At 41.9% G+C, this 19916-nt stretch overlaps 1 protein-coding gene across 6 annotated transcripts in view; it reads left to right on the top strand.

Moving 5' to 3' along the window:
- KCND3 (potassium voltage-gated channel subfamily D member 3) overlaps positions 1 to 19916 on the top strand; it is a 272536-nt gene that overhangs the window by 94960 nt on the left and 157660 nt on the right. The gene's annotated exons all lie outside the window — the stretch shown is intronic.

Below are 19916 nucleotides of genomic sequence, written 5' to 3' on the forward strand. Positions count from 1 at the left end.
TTTAAAATCCCTTGGGCACTCATCCTTTCCCTTTCCAAGACAAAAACAGAGTTTCAGGGAAATTTTGGGTAATAATCACTGCAATGGGCATCATTGCAGAATGCGCAGCTCTGGATTATCTCTTAGGGAAGGGTCTCTCAGATGGCGGATTCAGGGGGAGGAAATGTTGCATATTCTGAAGAGGTTAAGCACTTTTCAGCCAGATTGGCTTCCTGTCGTTTTTCCTGTTCCTGGGTAGAGCTTTTCTCTTGGCCTGGTTATTTTGCAGGTCTGACTATTTGCTGTCTCCTCATTGAACCCCAAACCAACAGAAAATATCATTGCTTACTGCTTGGTTGTCTGCAGAATATGTCATGTCCTGCCCAGGTAATATGCCTTGTGCTCTTGATTATACACTGAATGAAAAACAAGGCTGCCTCTTTTGTCTCTCTGTGGGTTGAGCCTGCCCCATTGGAAGCTAACATTACATCCACTTCCCAGTTGGAAGGAAGCATTGACATTTTGTCTGAATCGTCAAATTGCTGCTATAGCCTGACTGTTTGAAAACAACCACCAAGAGCTTGCTTTTCCTTTCCTCTGAAAGCCAAATAAAACACAGCATATTATTGTAGGATCAAGTAGACCTTGAACCTGGTCATTCATTCATTCATTCAATAAATATACCGCCCTATACCTGGAGGTATCAGGCTGGTTCACATCTAGCTCTGGGAATAAGATATGGCTTTTGGAGGCCATTAATAAATATTAGTGAATCAAGGAAATTAATTTCTTTCAACTATATTTTTATAATAACCAAACTGACCTCCCACATTAAAAGATAGCTACCATTTCTGAAGCAATTTATCCTTATGTCATTTATTCTTCAAATCTGTGCCACCCCAATCACTGAGCGGTGCAAGATTCCAGGGGTTCCAGGTGCAGCTACTCAGGGTTCGTATTTCCTTTGGCAAATGAGGAACAACAGAATCTTTGCAATATATGGTTTGTTTACACATATATACAACCTGAACCTATGATGGAGGGGTTCCCAGCATTACACTCCAAGAGGGTCTTGCTTCCTCCATAGCACAGCCTTGGATTCAAACAGAAATCAGCCAAAGCTCTCTGACCCTTTGCTCCAGCTTGCTGTCTTTTCCTGCCCTAGGACTCATATCCGCCACTGCAATCCTAAATTCAATCCTAAATTCTGACATTTACCTTAGGACATTTCCATTCACTCAAAAAGGATGAAAATAAAATTATTCTATTCTATTCTATTATTATTATTATTATTATTATTATTAATTGTTGTTGTTGTTGTTACTATTATTATGACGACAACAACAACATTATTGGGAGGAGGTAGGAATATATTTTAAATGCCATTTTAAATGCAACATGATGTGCCTGGTCCAAATCCGTGGTGTCTTTCCCCTATAATTAATATACCACTTAACATTGTAGTCTCGAAGTGGTCTAGAATAAGGTTCAAAAGGTACAATTTTAAAAACCAGTTAAAGCTAAAATCAGAAAACTTACGGTACTTAAAATAACCTAATGAAGTAAAAAGAAGTTTGCATGTGCATCTGCTTCGTCCATTGAAAAGAATGGACAAACCATTGTGGGTGGGATTTGTGTCTTGTGTGCACCACACATCTCACCACACAGGTAATAAATCACTGGAGTAGGTTGAGACAGGCATTCTCAACCACAAGCTCAGGCTTCTGATCAGTACCTAACAGTCACCGCCAAGCTCAACCAAAAAGTACATTTTTCTTTCCTTTGTTCACCTCGTTAAGCAGAACTCCCAATATACTTGCTATTTCTGGAGCACCTCTGGGCTTCATTTTCGGCTTACCCAACGCAGGAAAAGCCTAATAAAAGCATATAATGAATCTTCGCAGAAGGAGCATTTCCGTGCCAGGCTCATCCAGAGCACCTTTCACCTTGTATCCCCACAGAAAATACCCTTTCCAACCTTTCATGTCTGCGATCTGTTCACACAGCATTTTATATTGTGGTCTAATCCCAAGTGGCTTGGACTTAAACCTGAACTACATCTGGTTTATATCTAGAATCAGTTTTCTAGAGATAGTGATTTCCTTAAAAAGCCCCTGCTCCTCCACAACAGCAAGAAAGAGTTATTTAAGGCAGGATAAAAATGTCAAAGCTATATAAATCTATAGACAGACAGAGATACATAAAATGAGGATACTATTAATATGGCTTATCAAAACATTATTTTATTTGGGGTGGGTGAGGAATAAACAAACATTCTTTATTACTCTTTCCTTCTTTTTAGTTAATAGCATTGATGAATATGGAAATAATCAGCAGAGATGATTCCCCTGTAGGCCCCCAATTCTAGGCATCAGTTAATTTGGCAAAGTTTTTATAACATGCTGCTCTTCGGATTGTTTTATTGACTTTAAATCTAGCCTTCTTAAAAAAATATTAATTACACAATAGCTGTTTCCATTTAAAGAAGAATTGGCTCTAGTGACCTAACAACCCTTTCAGCTCAGTAAAGGTGTTGGGTGAAATATTGACCATCAAAAAAATCAATCAACACATTTTCTGTGTGTGGCTTAGGAGCAGTTGCATATTGTAAGGCAAAGGCCCCAATCCTCCAGTGTCTCACTCTTGCACCTGCCATTCATTAACCACAATGAATCTCCTCCATAATGAAATCACCCCAGCAGGTAATTCGAGGCTTGGACTATATGTGTGATACAGAGAAGGATGAATAACTCTCTCTGTATGTCAATGAAGCCCCTTCACAATTGCATTTTGTGATGGGGAATCGCACATAGTGCAGGCCTGCAAGGTTACATCATAGGCTCTGGCCTTGAGATTGTGCCACAGTGCTGGCACGCCCACACCCACATCCATGCGTGAAGAATGAAGGCCTGTGAGGGAAAGCCAATGTGCCCAGGGATTTCCCCTTCATTTTCTAGCACCGATCATACAGGGCTCCAGAACAATTAGAATATAAATAGATACAAATCTATGCCACACTCGCCAACATGCCACTGATGAAAATCAGGGCACATGTCTTTCGTTGCAAGTCAGAGACACCAAAACACGCATGTCTTTTGCACTCATGCACAAGCCAGCTGCAAGTACCAGCTCACCCCCTCCAGGGGCATAGCAATGGGGTGTGGTAGGTGCAGTCCACCCTGGGTGTCACCATTGAGGGGGGTGACAAAATGGCAGGCGGCACTCATCCCGAAGCCTGCAGTGCACCCGAGTCATGCGTCTAGGGCACCTGCAGGCTCCACACTGTCCGCCCACTGCCTCTACCCCAGCTGTAGGGTAACTGAGGCCCTGCGGCATGCCCTGACCCTATGGGTGCCGCACGCCCCACACCACCCCTATGGGCAGTTCGCCCCAGGTGCCCGAGAGGCTTCCTCTGCCGCAACCCCCCTCCCCAAGCTCAGCAGCAGCACTGGAAGGGAGAAATGGGACATTCCGGGATCCAATCAGAAGCCGGGATGTCTTCTGTAATTCTAGGATGTTCCAGGAAAATCGGGACAGTTGAGGGGTATCTTACACATGTAAGCTTTTTCTTGAAGATATATATACCTAATGTGTGGAGTTCAACAATGGAGCTAGCAGCATAGAGATGCAGTCATGCAACTGCATTCTAGGTGAGATTTTCCTTTACACAGTGCACACATAAAGGGGGCTTTATGCTCGTAATTTTTGTTGTTTTCCATAAATATGATGAGGGATTGAAGGATGCTCCAGCTCTCATGTGCTATATGCCAGTCATAACCTACCACAGAGGAAGTCAATTGAGTTTGAGAAGTCACTTCTGACACCCTAAGTTAGAAAGGAGAATTACAATTCGTTTAGCGATTCATAAGTTTAAACACTAGAGTAGAAAATGCAGACAGCAACAAGCATTTTCCCCCTTTCTCAGTAGGAGTTTGTCTGGCAGAAACTTAATAGGATGGTGCTTAAGAGGAATGGGCTATCAATTACACCAAGGAAGGAAGCATTACAGGCTTAATCTGAGGTATTGTCAGGAGAAGCCTGGATAAGAGAAATTTACATTCCAGAGGAGTGATTGACTTAGCTAATACCTGGCTAGAGACAGAGTAGAAGAAAACAAAGAAATGCTTTTACTGAATGAAAGCATGGTGCTTCGTTTGTTGAGAGAAATCTGATCTTGAAGGACAGAACTTGCAAATGTCCATAAAAGTCCCAGCTTAGCATCCTGATTCTTTGCAGAGTCAAGCATACCTGGACACATTCATTTCAATAGGTGGAATCCAGGCTAAGTTACAGAGCAACTCTCAATGTTGCCTCAGAGCAATGCCTCAATCCATTGTGCTGGAGCGGTTTTGTATGCGTGAGAACTCCACTGGTCAGGAGTGCTCCAAAGCTCCTCAGAGCTACCACCAACAGTACATCACCAGTGGTCATAGTCAGGGGAAGCCCCTGAAATGGGCTGTTGGCACCCCTGGTGTCCCCTTAGGTCATGGACCAGGAGTCAGCTTTGCCTGTTGAACAGCAGCCTGAAGGGGGAGAAGGCAGAGTGACTCTACCTGCAGCTGATCAGCCTTCAAGGACACAGAGGAGAAGGGATGGACAAGAACCAGCTGGCTTCAGCCTCCTTAAGCAGAGCTTCCAGAAGTAGTCACAAGCAGGAAACAGTGCTTGTAGTTCCTGGCCCTGCCTTCCTGCTTATCTTGACCCTTGGTCATCAGATTCCCTGACCCCTGGACCATCTGACCACGTGGATAGGTCTTTGCACGACCCTAGGACTGGACCTGACTTTGGATGTTGACTCTGCCTCCAGGCAAGTACACCTCAGATGCTCTTCTGGTTGGCTGGTCTCCCACTCCACTGAGCCCTGCATGTTGTTGCTCAGCAACGAGACTAGGATACCTTGCCTCCTCTTCTGCAGTCTTGTGCTGCAGCTCCCTCCTTGCACTGTTTATTCTGTTAACAGGTTGGGTACTGCTTTCCTTTTGGGTGAAGACAAAGGCAAAGTAGAAGTTGAGCAGTTCTGTCTTCTCTCTTGGACACAAAACACTGGTCATTTCCAATTGGCTTTGATCCCATGGTGTAATTAGAAGCATTATATATTGATTTTGTTACGTGTGGTTTTGTTCAGAACATTAGCATGGGAAGCATTAATTAATGTTGTGATTTAGCAGTTGTTTGTCTTTAATCACTTAGTTTCTTCATGCAGTCAAACTCTCATGGCTGTCTAACTTCCCTGTTAAGAAAAAATGTGCTGATAGAAATTATGTGTTTGATCCTGTTTTGGGGCGCAGGGTGAGTGTGTGTCTGTTTGAACAATGCAGCAAGTAAAAGTTCAGTGTCAATTGATTTGAAGGTTACAGTGATTGACCAGCATCAGTTGTTGTTGACAATTACATTTCCCCAAAATTCTGTGGCAACAGCAGCTTCTCTGTTTGTTGTCAAATAAAACTGTGTATGCTGCTCCATTAAATTGTTGTCTTCTGCACACAACCTCATACCTTATTTTTGCAGTGCTGCATGCTCTTTCATTAATGTTATCATGACGTCAGCACAGGGTAAAACCATATTATAGCACTTAAGTCACTCCCCAGAAAGCAATTACAGTATATTCTTCTTAACTGAAGGAGGTAAACATAATTGGTGATACCCAACTAAGGCTGCAATCCGAACCCCATTTACCCAAGAGAAAGCCCCACTGAATTCAATAGGGTTTCCTTCTGAGTAGACACAGCATTGTGCTGTAAATTACAGAGTAGACCCACAGAAATTAATGAACTTATTTAAATTAATTATTTCATTGGGGCTTCTCTGAGTATGACTAATGTTGGATATTATTCCAAATGTACAGGAAGATATGACAAAGGGGACATAGATGCAGCCATCTGTTTGCTCTAGAGGACCAGGTTTGTTTGGTTTTTAAATATTATAGGAGTAGCATGTTTTTCATTGTCCGGTAATTCCACCCAGCTACTGCAGCCATGAAGCAAGCAAGGAGCATGTGGGTATCTGAAATTTTTACCTGCCATCACAAAAAGCTGATGGTGTTGCCTGATGCAGGCCACTGGCGCAACTACTGTATCTTATGAGCAATGCTGGCCTGAATCAGGGCTGTGTTTTGTGCCATCTTTGCTTACTAACCATGTGGAAACAAGGCAGTGGACAGGAAGCAAACAAGCAGTTGCTTTTGGGTGTGTTTAGCCACTACTAAACCACTACCAATCTTGATGTGATGTGGCTAGCAAAAGCACATCATGGGGGAGGGGGGAGAGTCTTATAGCAGCCCCACTTTCATTTGATCATTATGGGTTCATTATGGATCACATGATGGTAATAAAAGCAAGAAGGATATTTCATATAGTATCTCTTATAGTGTGTGCCAGATTATGATGTCAGCAGTTAAGTTAGAAAAATAATGACAAATGTGACCAAACCATGAAATTACAATTTATTGCTTACGGGGAATAGGTTGTCTGCTTCAATAACTAGGGTAGGTATATGTTGCGTGGCCAATGCATAGTTGCATTAAACATATTTAATGTTACAGCCAATGTACTCCAAAGGCTGAACTTTTAGCTACCTGCTGTAATGGGAGCATTCAGAAAGGAATACCGAATCACTGGAACAAGGACAGAAATCATTGGCAGCTCTATCTTTCAGCTACGATGTAAGACAAATGAGGTCCTGTTAAAGCACCTCATAAGAAAAGATGTTCCTTTATTAAAAAGTAACAGTTCATTCTTTACGTTTATTTTGAAATTTGCTGTAATTACTTAGCAATTGGAAAGCAATTTGCAGAGAGTTGTTTATTGTTCAGCATCTGTAGTGATTTTATTTTATTTATTTATTATATTAAAACACACACACAAACGAACCCAACCACCACCGCTGGGGAAGATGAGACATACAGCAGGAATTATGGCATTTAAATGTCTGCAGAATAGAAATTCCAATAAGACTGAAATGAGCCATAAGGCAATTCTGCTTTTGTTGCTGATGTTCATTACTTAAACACTGTGTGCTGTATAAGTGCACCTTTGTTTGTTCAGGTGCATATCCAGCATAACCTTGATTTAGTGCACTCATATTGATGCAACATAGGTTTTAGGAGACATACAGATAAACTGAAATTCAACTCCTTCCAGAACTTGATTTAATATATGAGAACCTGTGGTTTCACAATATTGGGCCGTTATCTGCATATTCTGTAAGGTTGGTAGTCTTTTCCCTACAGTATCCTGTACATCCACCCTGTATCCATTAATTCCACTTTTACAGGGAAAAGGAACAAACCATTGAATACGATTCTCAAATCAGGACACTCCAGCCAGTGGATGAACTTATGAAATCTGGTATGCCTCACTATTGGGTAATGGCTTTTTACTACTAGCCTCAATAAATCTAGAATTGTGGGAAAGCTTCTAAATCAGAAGGTGAAAAAAAAATACTACTTCTCATAAAAAAAGCAACAAGCATTGCTTGTTTGGAGGATGAAATTCATTATAAAGCATTTTTTACACCGGTAAAATACTATAGGTACGATTTAAAAAAAATACTTGGAAGAATGTCTAGTCTAAACATGCAACTAATGACAAATTTTATTCAGAGATAAGTAGGATGTGTGACCTTTTCGGGGAGAAAATGCCATTTTTCAGCCCTTCAGCTTGCCGTAGGAATCTTGTGTGGGTGACCTTAGGGAAAACAGCTTAACTTCATTTTAATGAATCTATAAAACACTCGGAAGGTGCTTCTAGCACTAGGTAAATGCCAACATATATTTTAAAGCTGAGAAAGTTACGGCCAAGACAAATAAAGATAATCTAAGTTGTTGCATTTGTTTTGGATTTAGGTGGAAATGCAAAGCTATGTTTTATTAATAGGCATGGCAATTATTTGTTTACTTTCTCCACACTTTACAGTCGCATTGCGTGGGGACAGTTCATGATCACATGGGAACACCTTAAGATAACTTGAGGGCATGCTCTGGGTCCAGTGCTCAAACGGTAGCATGATACCCCATACTTTTATTTGAGAAGGCCCCCTTGGTTACTGATTTAGAAGGCTACAGAGGGGCCTGAAATTTGGATTTCATCAAGCTCACCCCTTTATTCCTCAAACACCAAGTACTGTGAGCCAATTCCTCTGACACACATTTGAAGTGAAATAGAAAAACAACAATGAGGTGATCTTGCAAAACTAAGGAACAAGGGAATATGCCTTATAGTTAGCAAAACCACTGATCCCTCTATTTATTTCTCTATATTAAATTGATGTACAGTGGTACCTGGGATTACATATGCTTCAGGTTACATACTCTTCAGGTTACAGACTCAGCTAACCCAGAAATATTACCTCAGGTTAAGAACTTTGCTTCAGGATGAGAACAGAAATCGTGCAGCGGTGGCACAATGGCAGCAGGAGACCCCATTGGCTAAAGTGGTGCTTCAGGTTAAGAACAGTTTCAGGTTAAGAACAGACCTCCAGAAAGAATTAAGTTCTTAACCCGAGAGACCACTGTACCTCCCTTCATTCGAAAATCACAGGGCAGTTTGCAACATAAAAATACAAAATGACAACACAAAACAAAAAGCAAGCAGACAACAACAAAAGTATTGTTAAGTATTGTCCAGACCAGACCAGGCATAGGCAAACTCAGCCCTCCAGATGTTTTGGGACTATAACTCCCATCATCCCTAGCTAACAGGGATGATAGGAATTGTAGTCTCAAAATGTCTGGAGGGCCGAGTTTGCCTATGCCTGGTCTAGACTGATTGGCAGTGGTTTTCCATGGTTTCAGACAGGTTACTCCTAGCCATACTTAGAGATGCTGGGTATTGAAGACCTCCTCCATGCAAAGCACATACACAGAATTGAAACACAGAATTGTAGAGTTGAAAGGGACCACAGGGGTTATCTAGTCCAATTTGCACAGGAGCAGGGGCAGGAAGACTTGCATCCCAGTTTTGAGACACAGGACGGTGGATGGTATGAAACTGGAGACCTGAATGGGGCTTGGGGCTTGGCAACTTAGAGGCTACTGCCTCCCCACCAGTCTGTTCTCAGCTAGCCCTGGCCTGCCTGTTTACTTGCTTAAAACCAGTCCAGGGAGTGACGCTGGTTGTCAACCTCCTCCTCATTAAACTCAGTGGTGACCTAGCAGAAGTCAGCAGGGAGTAGAATGGGGGCAAAAGCAGGACAAATTGGCTCTGCCTGTCACTGCCTCTGCTGTTGGTCTCCCTGCCTTCCGCCCAACTGTTCCCAATGGGCATCAGCTGCCACCGTTGCCACCTTGAGTTCTATGCTGCAAGAGGAAATAAATTAATGGAAGGTTAGATTCTGCTGAAGAAAACCTCTGTATATCATCAAGGCACCACAAGGTAAGCTTTTAAGTAGCAGCTTCAGTTGGCTGGATTCCCCCTAAATCTCTTGTGTTTGAAGAGCAACAATTTACGCTGTGGCAAGCATGAAACTCTCCCATCTCAAAAAATGGTCACGCTGACACTGTTCCTGCATTAGGAACTTGCCTTTGACAAACAAAAAGATCTATTTTGCCTCTCGCTCTCGCTTAAAAGGTTTCGTCTGCTTGTTCCATGGCTGTTATTGCACATCCATGGTTTGTTTGCACATCTCTCTAATTAAGTAGCAGAGACTGGGGCCTCAATTCAGAAATGTAAATTAAATAGAAATCTTTCTGAGCAACTGCATTTAATCCTCAATTTTGCTCCGGCAAATTGCTATGGTCAAGTTACCCTCTCATAGGAATGATATCATATTGTGAATACATGGCTAGCTGAGCATTTTTGAACAGTAAATGACTGGTTCTTTTTGCTTATATTTCTCTCCAACTGGCATTGGGTATTTTGAACTTGTGGGGAAAACAGGAAATGGATGTGACTCATACTATTCCCCCCTACACTCTTTTGTCGGGTCTAAAAAGCAGGCTTGCTCATCTTCTGTCTAGGGAAGGGCCACAGCTCAGCTTTGTATGCAGAAGGTTCCAGTTTAATTCACAAAATCCTTTCTGCCTTTCTTTGGTGAATTTACTGGTTTTGGCAGACAGGTGGATAAGATCTCTTGATCTCTTGATTGGCGGGAATCCCCAGGGTCGATATGCATTCAAGACCCCTGTCCAATGTATCTCCGTTTAAAAAAAAAGTTTCCTGGAGCTGTTCAAATGGCTTAACAATGAAGTCCTATAGAGTACATATATTCTCAAAAGTAAGCCCCACTGAGTTCAGTGAGGCTTACTTCTAAGTAAGAGAGACTAGGATTGCATCTTAACTTGTCCTTTGAATACTGTGTAATTAAAACATTGTGGAGGCTAATGTAGAGATTGGAAGAAAATTATCCTCCAGAATTTGAACTGTATTTAACAATATAGTTTCTAGTGAAAGAACAAAAATAAAAAGCATGCATATTTTAAGATAAAATGCATTTTAAAATGTGTGTATTGTGCTAGGATACATTTATATACATTACCACACAATTTTTAATTTTAAAAATGAGCATTAACGTGGAAATCAGATGGAATAGAGGTATAATTCAACACATGTTAAATTGGTGTGGACTGGAAATAAAATGATCCATCCATCCCTAGGCTCAAAAGCCCTGGTTTCAAAAGCAATGAGCAGTCCCACAAAATGGGGCATTTTGTCTCCCTGTGAAAACAGATATTAGCCCAGCACAATGAAAAAGGAACAGATTTCTATTGAAGAGGAAAAAACAATAACAATTTTATTGAAAAGGTCGCAATGCATTATACATTTATAGCACCCAGTCCGGTCAATAGAAACACAGGCAAGCAATCCATCCTTCTCCTCCTGCCCATCCCCCATCCCCCAGGGCCACAAGCAGACTTGAAATTCTGTAGGGGCTCAGGCTTAGATGCATATGGCAGAAGTGAAAATATATCTCTGCTTAAAAAAAAATAAGCTAATGATTTTCTGTTGACTTTATGAACATTCATCAGCAGTAATTTCATGTCCTCCTAGATTGGAGGGGATCCTTCAGTGTATTATTATTATTATTACATTTTGTACATTAAAGGTAAAAGTAAAGGGACCCCTGACCATTAGGTCCAGTCGTGGCCGTCTCTGGGGTTGCGGCGCTCATGTCGCTTTATTGGCCGAGGGAGCTGGCATACAGCTTCCAGTTCATGTGGCCAGCATGACTAAGCCACTTCTGGCAAACCAGAGCAGCTCACAGAAATGCCGTTTACCTTCCCGCCGGAGCGGTACCTTTTTATCTACTTGCACTTTGAGATGCTTTCAAACTGCTAGGTTGGCAGGAGCAGGGACCGAGCAACAGGAGCTCACCCCGTCATGGGGATTCGAACTGGCGACCTTCTGATTGGCAAGCCCTAGGCTCTGTGGTTTAACCCACAGCGCCACCCGCGTCCCCTATTTTGTACATTACACTCTGGTAAAGGCTAAAAATATACTATGATAGTTGCTATCTCTATAAAGATGGGATTTGGGGAAGGAAGGAAGGGTGGATGGATCTCAAAAGACCCTGGAAAGCAATTGCCAAGCCGAGTACAAATAAATAGATGGGTCAGTGGTCTGACACAATATAATTTAAACCATTAAAAATTATTATTATTATTATTATTATTGGTACCATCCTTTAAGCCATCCAAAAAATTACTATTTTCAAGTTGTTCCTTTTAAGATTATCCTTACTTTTCCATACAGTTTTCATGTGTACAGTTCACATTTGCCAGAACCCTGAGAGTGGGGAGATCATGCACATAGCTAACAATCATATAATTAAGAAGCAATTAGTCATTCATTTGAGGAGGATCCAAAGGGCACAGTATGCCCTTTGCTGGCAGAAGGGCCAGTCTCACACCCTAGCATCTCTGGTAGGGACCATGGAGAGCAACTGCTTCAGATGGAGGGCAGTATACAAATTTAATAAATGAATAAATCAGAGCACACTGAGGTAGAGGAACCAGTATAATGTCATGCTTCCAGCAAGGAGCCTAAGGAAGGCTATATGTTCAGCCTCATAATTTTTGTGGAGGAAACACATTAACTCAACTAGGGATTGCAGGAATATGGGTGGGAGGGGATATTTGATTCAGTTCACATACAAAGGCAAATTAACCCAATTTGCACTTTCCAAAACAGTAGACAAAACCAAAATGCAATTATTCTTCAAAACTTAATCTGAATTTTGCAGTGCAGCTCTCCAGCCAAGTAGTGTGTACACTAATGGATACACTAGGGTAAAGTGTACAAGATAATGCATATATCAGTGAACAAAAACACACAAGACTACATTAATTTATGGAAACTTGGTTTGCAAAAATGTTTAGGGTAGGGAAAATTGATTACGAAAATGTATACGGGCAACTCCTTATCTACACAGGGGGTTCATTCTGAGGTGCCACATGTGTCATTTCCCACCCATCTTGTTCCGCCCCTGCCATGACCCTTTGTGGTGCTGAAAATGGTACATGTGTCAGTGGTTGCATGGGTGCTAGTCTCATGAAAGTGGGAAGGTGCCTGTGTACATTACTAGGGAAAATATTCACTAAAACGCTGGTGAATTTTCATGTGGATTTTAAAGAAAAATGCAAGAAACCTAGATAACTGAATTTAAGCATGGAAAAGTTATATACTGAGAAAAACTGAAGTGAACAGATTTGCTCAAACAACATTTTCACTTTCTTTGGGATCCTCTCCGTCTAAGCATAAGATTCAGGACAGTGAGCAATGAAGGGGGAACAAATGGGAAATAGCATGTGACCTTAGTGTAGTTTGTGTCTTAACAGCAGCAAACTCATTCCCCATTGAATATGAACCTTCCCATCTCTCTCCCAGAGAAGCAATTCCCTTAATAGTTCTATTATAATAATAGGTCTTCTGTAACATAGCCTGATCACACAACTTTTTTTATACTACATCTATCAACCAAATTGTGTCCCTCTACCCGTTTTATGACATCGGAATGGTAAAACGGTGGACATTATAGATAACAAACGACTGAGCACAGATGTGTAAAGGCATGTGTGGTGGAAAAATTAAAGTACTTAATCTTCAAGCCAATAACGAAAGGGAAGACGAATATTAAGAAGTAACAGGAATGGAGGGCGAAGGAGAGCTGTGATGAGAAAAGCCAGGCAAGTCTGTTGTTCAAGATGCAAGCAGTAAAGGTTGGAGACAGATGGAAATTTGAAGTGTAGCAGAAGTCGTTTGAAGAACACACATCCTCAGCCTTGTGAATTGTCTTGCAGTGTTTCAGATGTGTGTTTCATCTATCTTTACCATGCTTCAGAGTGTATGACTTCACTCCCGAGTTGAAAGGTAGCATTGTACCAGTTTTTGCTTCCCTACTTGTTCTTGGTAATCGTGTAAATGTTTACAAAAGCTTATATTTAATGTGCGAGTCTATGTTCCATTTGCAGAAGCAGTTTGAACGTTAGAGTCCCATCCATATGTTAACTTCCATTACATTTGGTTCTGCAGTTTAAACATATGGGTAAAACAGCAGGAGCTGTCCTGGATATGTTGGACAAGAGCTCTAAGGCAGAAAGAACAGCAGGAATCCACCTCAGAATCAGGGATCCTGGCATCCTCCAAGACTACCCAAGGGCCATTCTGAGAAAAGAGCAATTTGTGGACCATCTAGGTAGATAGCTCGCCAGATGCTGCAGGGCCCCCAGATGTTGTTAGACTGTAATTCCCATGGTCCCTGAACTTTGGCCACACCACCTGGGGCTGATGGGAATTGGAGTTCAGCAACATCTGAAAGGCCACAGGTCCCTCTTCTCTAATCTAGAGCAAGGATGGCCAATCTGGTGCCCTAGAGCTGTTGTGGATTACAACTCCCATCATCTCCATCTAGCATAGCTAATGGTTAGAAATTTTGGATGGAGGGCAATACATCTGGAGAGCTCCAGATTAGCTCCCCCTGATCTAAAGGAAGAGGACATCTGAAGTGGCTTAGACTCTTAGACTCACATAAGCTTGTAGAAAGAAGCCAGGTGATCTACCCCGACTAGGAATCTAAGGCTTCATGGCATAGCATAGCCCCTTTAAGCTGTATTTTGCACCAGAATAGGCTAAAATACCCAGTATATTTGGATTGTGTGATGTGGGAGTGCTGAAACAGCATTCTTGATCATCAAAATAATCCTTGTCTTAACAAGCCCCATTTGGCTGGCTGAGTAATTCTTTTTTTAAAAAAAGAATCTATACACAATTTTACACAGTATACCAAACTAAGAAGACAGTAAAATGTATTCTACGTTTTTTAACATGAACATGTTTGGGACCGCAAGATGATCAAGGTGATTAAAAAATGTGGCTCATAAGAAACAAATAAAGAAGCATAAAATTGGTGTTTTCGTGATTCGCAGCTACTGAAAACCGCGAAAGGAAGGGAAATTCTGCAAAGAGAAAATAGAAACATATGGTATAGTGTGGGAAGATGAGTAAGATAGGTCATGATTCTGCTACAATCAAAGTAAATGTAAACTTCAGTGTCCTGAAAGCCAGACCAGAGTGAGGGAAGCATCAGTAAAGTACCAGAGTGAGACTGACAAAGCAGTCCTAACTATAGGAAGCTGGAAGGTTTTATGCTACCTTAAATTAAGGTGGCACAAGTTACCCGTATTCCAAATTCTATTCAGGAGTGAGGCTATGCACATCTACCATTGATCGGGGGTGGGGTGGGGGCTTACTTCTCAGTAAATCTGCTTGAGGTTGGCAGCACAATCAGGAAATAGACACAAAACTGCAATTATGTTGGTGGGAGGGAGAAGGGTGAAGAGGTAACATTGACAGATTTCAATAGATTTTTGTGGATAGGATAGCTGAGATAGCTTGCCCTTTGTAACCAACACCCACAAATCCCTCAGTATTCTCCCTATGTGTTCCTTGCAGTTATTGTACTAGGTCCTCACCCCCACCACCAGTCCTGAGGGCTTTTAAAATTTATTTTAATGTCAAAATTGTACGTATAATGTTAATTATAGTGGGTGAGCTAATGGAGCTATGTCAAGAAGCCCATCAGATAAGTTCTATTGAGATGATTGCCATGAATTAGGGACAGGTAACAGCTGACCTGACGTGCTGTGGGGACTTTTCAAGAGGATTTTACTGTGAAAGTCTGAAACACACAGGGAAAGCAGTATGCTTTCCGTCAGCAAAACAGTTGGGAAAGGGCTGTGACTCAGCAACAGAGCACAGGCTTTGCATGCAAAAGATATCAGGTTTAATCCCCAAAATCTCTCAGAAGGGCTCAGGAAAGTTCCTCTTTGAAACCTTGGTGAGCCATCGCTGTCAGTCAGTGCCATAGACCACTGCTTCCCAGCTACGGTTTCTTCTTGATAATGTATTTGCTTTTAATGGTGGCAATATGCTTGAGACCAAAAAAGAATAAATTTCCCCGATCTGTTCACATTCTTTTAAATGCATTATTATTAAGCCTTGAAAGGAGCGGAGAATAGCAGCCAGACAGAAAAAGTGACCTGTGTAAGAACTGGGTTTTCAGCACTTGCCCTTAAGTCCAAAGAAAGAAGCAGAATGGGTGCTGAATCTGACCCAAGATTAAGGCTGACTAATATTACACTGAACATCAAAGAACTTTGTTTAACACAGCAGGCACATCCATCGCATGAAATATTCATATTGATTTTCAATTTCAGTTTCATAGAATTCAAGTTGTAATACAATGCCCTTTAAATAAAAGCAGCAATAAAAAGACAATTAAAATCATATGGCATCTGGCAGCCACACTACAGGCAGGCAGATTATTAGGTGGGCCACCATTTTTCAAGTGGTCCATATGGGGTAAAAGTTTGGGAACTACTGGCCTGGGGTAAAGAAGGAAACTGGTTGATTCCAGTCTATCTCTGATAAAGCATACATCTCAGGTACTGGACATTTTTTATACAACCAAACCACTGGCACAAGCTTGAGATGACGTCGTCAACAACAACCTAGGAACAGACTCCATCTGAGGCACTCCTTGTGATCTCAAAGTAATAAGCAAACTTCTTAAGATTTCTTGAAGTAACAAGTAAGCAACACACCTTGAGGTAATTATCACTTTCCTGTATTCTCAGGCTATTCCTTTGCATATACACTGCTCTCCTTAAGAAACAGAAACTGGGTAATCTATATTTACATACTAAGCACAAGCACCAATGAATACCAAGAGCTGGCAAAATTAAATTGATAGAGCTTAGCCGCTACAAGAAAAAAGAACCACTCTGTTTTGGGTTTACATGCAGTTCATTCATGGAAACGCCCTGATTATGGGCCAAAGGGGACCTGGCCTTTCTTGTGGCATTCTTGGGGACACAAACATAGCTTGTGTTCTGTAAGCATAGGTCCATACATGTCTGAAAATACAGGTCCATATACACAGTGGCGTAGCGTGGGGGTGCAGGGGCGGCCAGCAGCACCGGGCGCAACATCTGGGGGTTATGGTTAGGGGGCGCAAATCCATGGGTTAGGGGGCGCAAATTACTTGCCTTGCCCCGGGTGCTGACAACCCACGCTACGCCACTGCATATACACAAAGGGACAACTGTATTCTTTCCCTTCCATTTCTGCTTGGCATGTTTCTTGTGGCAGTGCTGGCTGCAGCTGCTGCCAAGTATGATTTGAGTTGTACATTTTGACCACTGCACATGAAAAATATTCCATTTCCAGACTTTTTTTGCAACTAAGGTACCATGGTTCAGCTTTCTTTCTGTGATGGTTGCACTCTCAAATTTTTTTTACTCGGTCAGTCAATGGGTGAGGGTCTGTGCTTTTTTTCTAAAAAAAAATGTTTAGGGGTACTCGCATTTTGACTCAAGAAAATCACCATTTATAGTTCAAATTGGGGAAAATAAATACAGTAAATGGACAAAAGTACAAAGATTCACAAAATGTTTAGGGGTGTGCGTAACCCTGCGTCCCCCCCCCCGGAAAAAAGCACTGGCGAGGGTTAAGCATTTCTAAATAAAGTCAGCCTCCCTTCTGCTTGCATAAGTGTGCTTCTGGCTGCCACTGCAAATGCATTCAAGTACAGCTAGGAATATCTCCTGTCTGAACTTCTGGAGAGCTGTTGCCAATCAGTGTAGATAGTACTGAGCTAGATGGACCAATGGTCTGACTCAGCTTCCCAAGTTTCTAGAAAGTGTGTTCTCACTAACAGAGAGCACGTGTTGTGGTGGGGTCTAGCAGGCCACCCCACTGTTGCTGGGCTGATCTGTTGGATGGCCACAGCCTATGATTGGGTGTGTGTGTTTCTGGGAAGATTTTGATGTTGCCAATTTGCGGCCTGGGCTAAAAGGTTTTAAATACTGGACACGCAGCTTTGAGCGTCCTCTTTTGCTGGGTGCATTGGATTACCCGCCCACCCTCCCTGAAATGGGGATTTGTGCTTGACCTTGCTATGCCTGTCATGGGGTCATCTGCCGTTGGGGCAGGGGCCTGGTAGGAATTTTGTCTATTTGGCTGATTGGCTGGAGCCATTTGATTTTTGCCTACTGCGTAGCAAATCATCACAACTTGTAAGGTTTGCGGTTAGGTACTGGTTAAAAAATTGGTTGGTGGAGGGGTAAGTGCCTACCCCTCCAAATGCTGGTGCTGCAAGGGAATTCCATTAAAGGAATCCGGGGGCTTGCCATGCTTTTGTCCAAGTCCCTGGCATCGGGCTTGGGCCACGCAAGGCCTCTGGGAGCATGCGGGGAGAGGTGAGGGTCTGGTGCCCAGCTTCATGTCTCCCCGATACTGTTTTCCCTGACTGGCTTTCGCTGGAATCCGGAAGTCAGTTCTGTCCCTAGGTGTGGCGACAGATAATCGGAACCAATGCCTAAGCAACCACTCACAGTTATGTATGTATTTAAATAAAGTTGTGGCCAAAATTATGCCAAAAACCTTAAACAAAAATTACGTGTGATGTGTGAGTTATTGGGCTGGCTTGGGGACCTCAACACGCAATGCTCAGAATTGGAAACCCTCCCACCCTCCCAATTCTGCAATTTAATCCACCATCCCTTAAGCATTGAAAGGACTGCATGACAAAACATACAATGTTTAGATGTTGTTTTGCTTTACACTGTGTCAAAAAACAAACAAACCCCAAAACCTTTGAGGTCTCATACTTCTTTTACATTGAATTCATTAACAGTGCATAAGTAAATTAAAAACATAGAAGCATGGGAGGGGAAACTTCTTAGTGAAATGATGAAAAGCTGTGCAAGCCCTGAAGGACTCATAGTCTGCCTGGGAGAATTCAACAAGTTTAAAATGCAAGCAGCTAGCCCCCTGAGTAAATAGCATGGAAATGTGTGTGTACATTAAGCTAAAGAGCCAGGCTTTGGGTCAAGTAAATAACACAGTCAATGCATTAGCAAGAAAACGAATCCAGAATCTGCAGTGCCAAGAGACAAGGGAGGCTCCATCAAGAGGAAAGAACAGTACTGGTATGACATTAAACCAAGGAAAATCTAATCTCAGAAAATGCTACATCATAATAATATAAAAAAATCTGGCAGACAGGGTGTAGTGCCCCTATAGAATTCTGTTCTATTCTGGTCTGTAGATTGCTGTCATCGGAATGGCTCGCAAGCATCTCCAAGAATCTATTTTTCCTACATAGCCAACCGAAAACGGTAAAATAATTTGTATAAAGATCCATTTTTCATCACTCAAGTGTGTGCGGCAAAAAAAAAGATATTAATAAAAACTTGTAGGTCATTTTTTTTTTTTTTTATGTCAAACACTATTTGCTCCGTCTTCCCCACAGGAATATTATTATCTACTTCATTTCTATGGTCACTTGAGATCTTTTAAAGCAACTGAGATTGGCACTTTAATATATCACCATGACCTCATGTGTATATGTGTACTGCACACATAAAGTACACTGGGGAAAGGATTCATCTGCAGATACCTATTGAGATTATAGTTGCTTTTGTTTGCCTCTGTAGTCCTATGAGCAAAGGCAACAGAATAATATGAAAGAGGCTTGTATCAAACCAAGAGCTAGGGAGGTATCTGAAATTTTGAATCCAGTGGGATTCCCCCCCCCCCCCGAATAAGTAATTTCAGGGATAAAACTGTTTCTCTCCTTTTCTTTAATGGGCTTCTGACTACATTCTAGAAGTTTAAATGATTATGCCAGATTGTTTGCATCTCTAATTAAAAGCTGGAATTTCAGTAGGCTGAAGACTATTTGTTAAAGCTTAGTGTATTTTAAAATTTGAACCTTCACAGCTCAAAGTAAGCACCACTGAGTTCAGCAGAGTTTCATCTCTGGTAACTATTTATTTGATTTGATTTATTAAACTTGTATACTGTCCTTTATCCAAAGATCACAAGATACGAGAACACAAATTACATAACAAAACACAAAAACAAGCCAACAATCCCTGACCTCCCAGAGACACATTTAAAAGGCCATAGATGGTTTTATCAGCCCAAGGCCTGGTTATAGAGAAATGTTCTTTCTTGGTGCCTAAAGACATGTAGTGAAAGCGCCGGGCAAGCCTCCCTGGGGAGAGCATTCCACAAGTGAGCAGCCACCACAGAAAAGGCTCATTCTCGTGTTGCCACCCTCTGGGCCTCTCGTGGAAGAGGCACATGAAGAAGGATATTGGATGATGATTGCAGGGTCCAGGTCTATTAATATGGGCAGAGGCGGCTCTTGAGGTATTGTGCTCCTGAACCGTTTAAGCTTTATAAGTAAAAACCAGCACTTGGAATATGCATAGGATTGTAGTCATGCTGCTCCTAACAAGTTAGGCATTATGCTATGTTCTGTTGATCGGGGGGGGGGGGGGGCGCGAGGTGAGATATGTATCAACACAGCTACCTGCATTTTTAAACGCTCCTTGGCTATAGGTTGTCTTGATGAACTCCCACTCTTCCAAAATTACTGCTGCACCATTGTTCAGCTGCATTTAATACCAGATCTCATGCAAAAGAGGCACAGAA

The sequence above is a fragment of the Podarcis cretensis genome (assembly GCF_951804945.1).
Source record: "Podarcis cretensis genome assembly, chromosome: 6".
Classification (NCBI taxonomy): domain Eukaryota; kingdom Metazoa; phylum Chordata; class Lepidosauria; order Squamata; family Lacertidae; genus Podarcis; species Podarcis cretensis.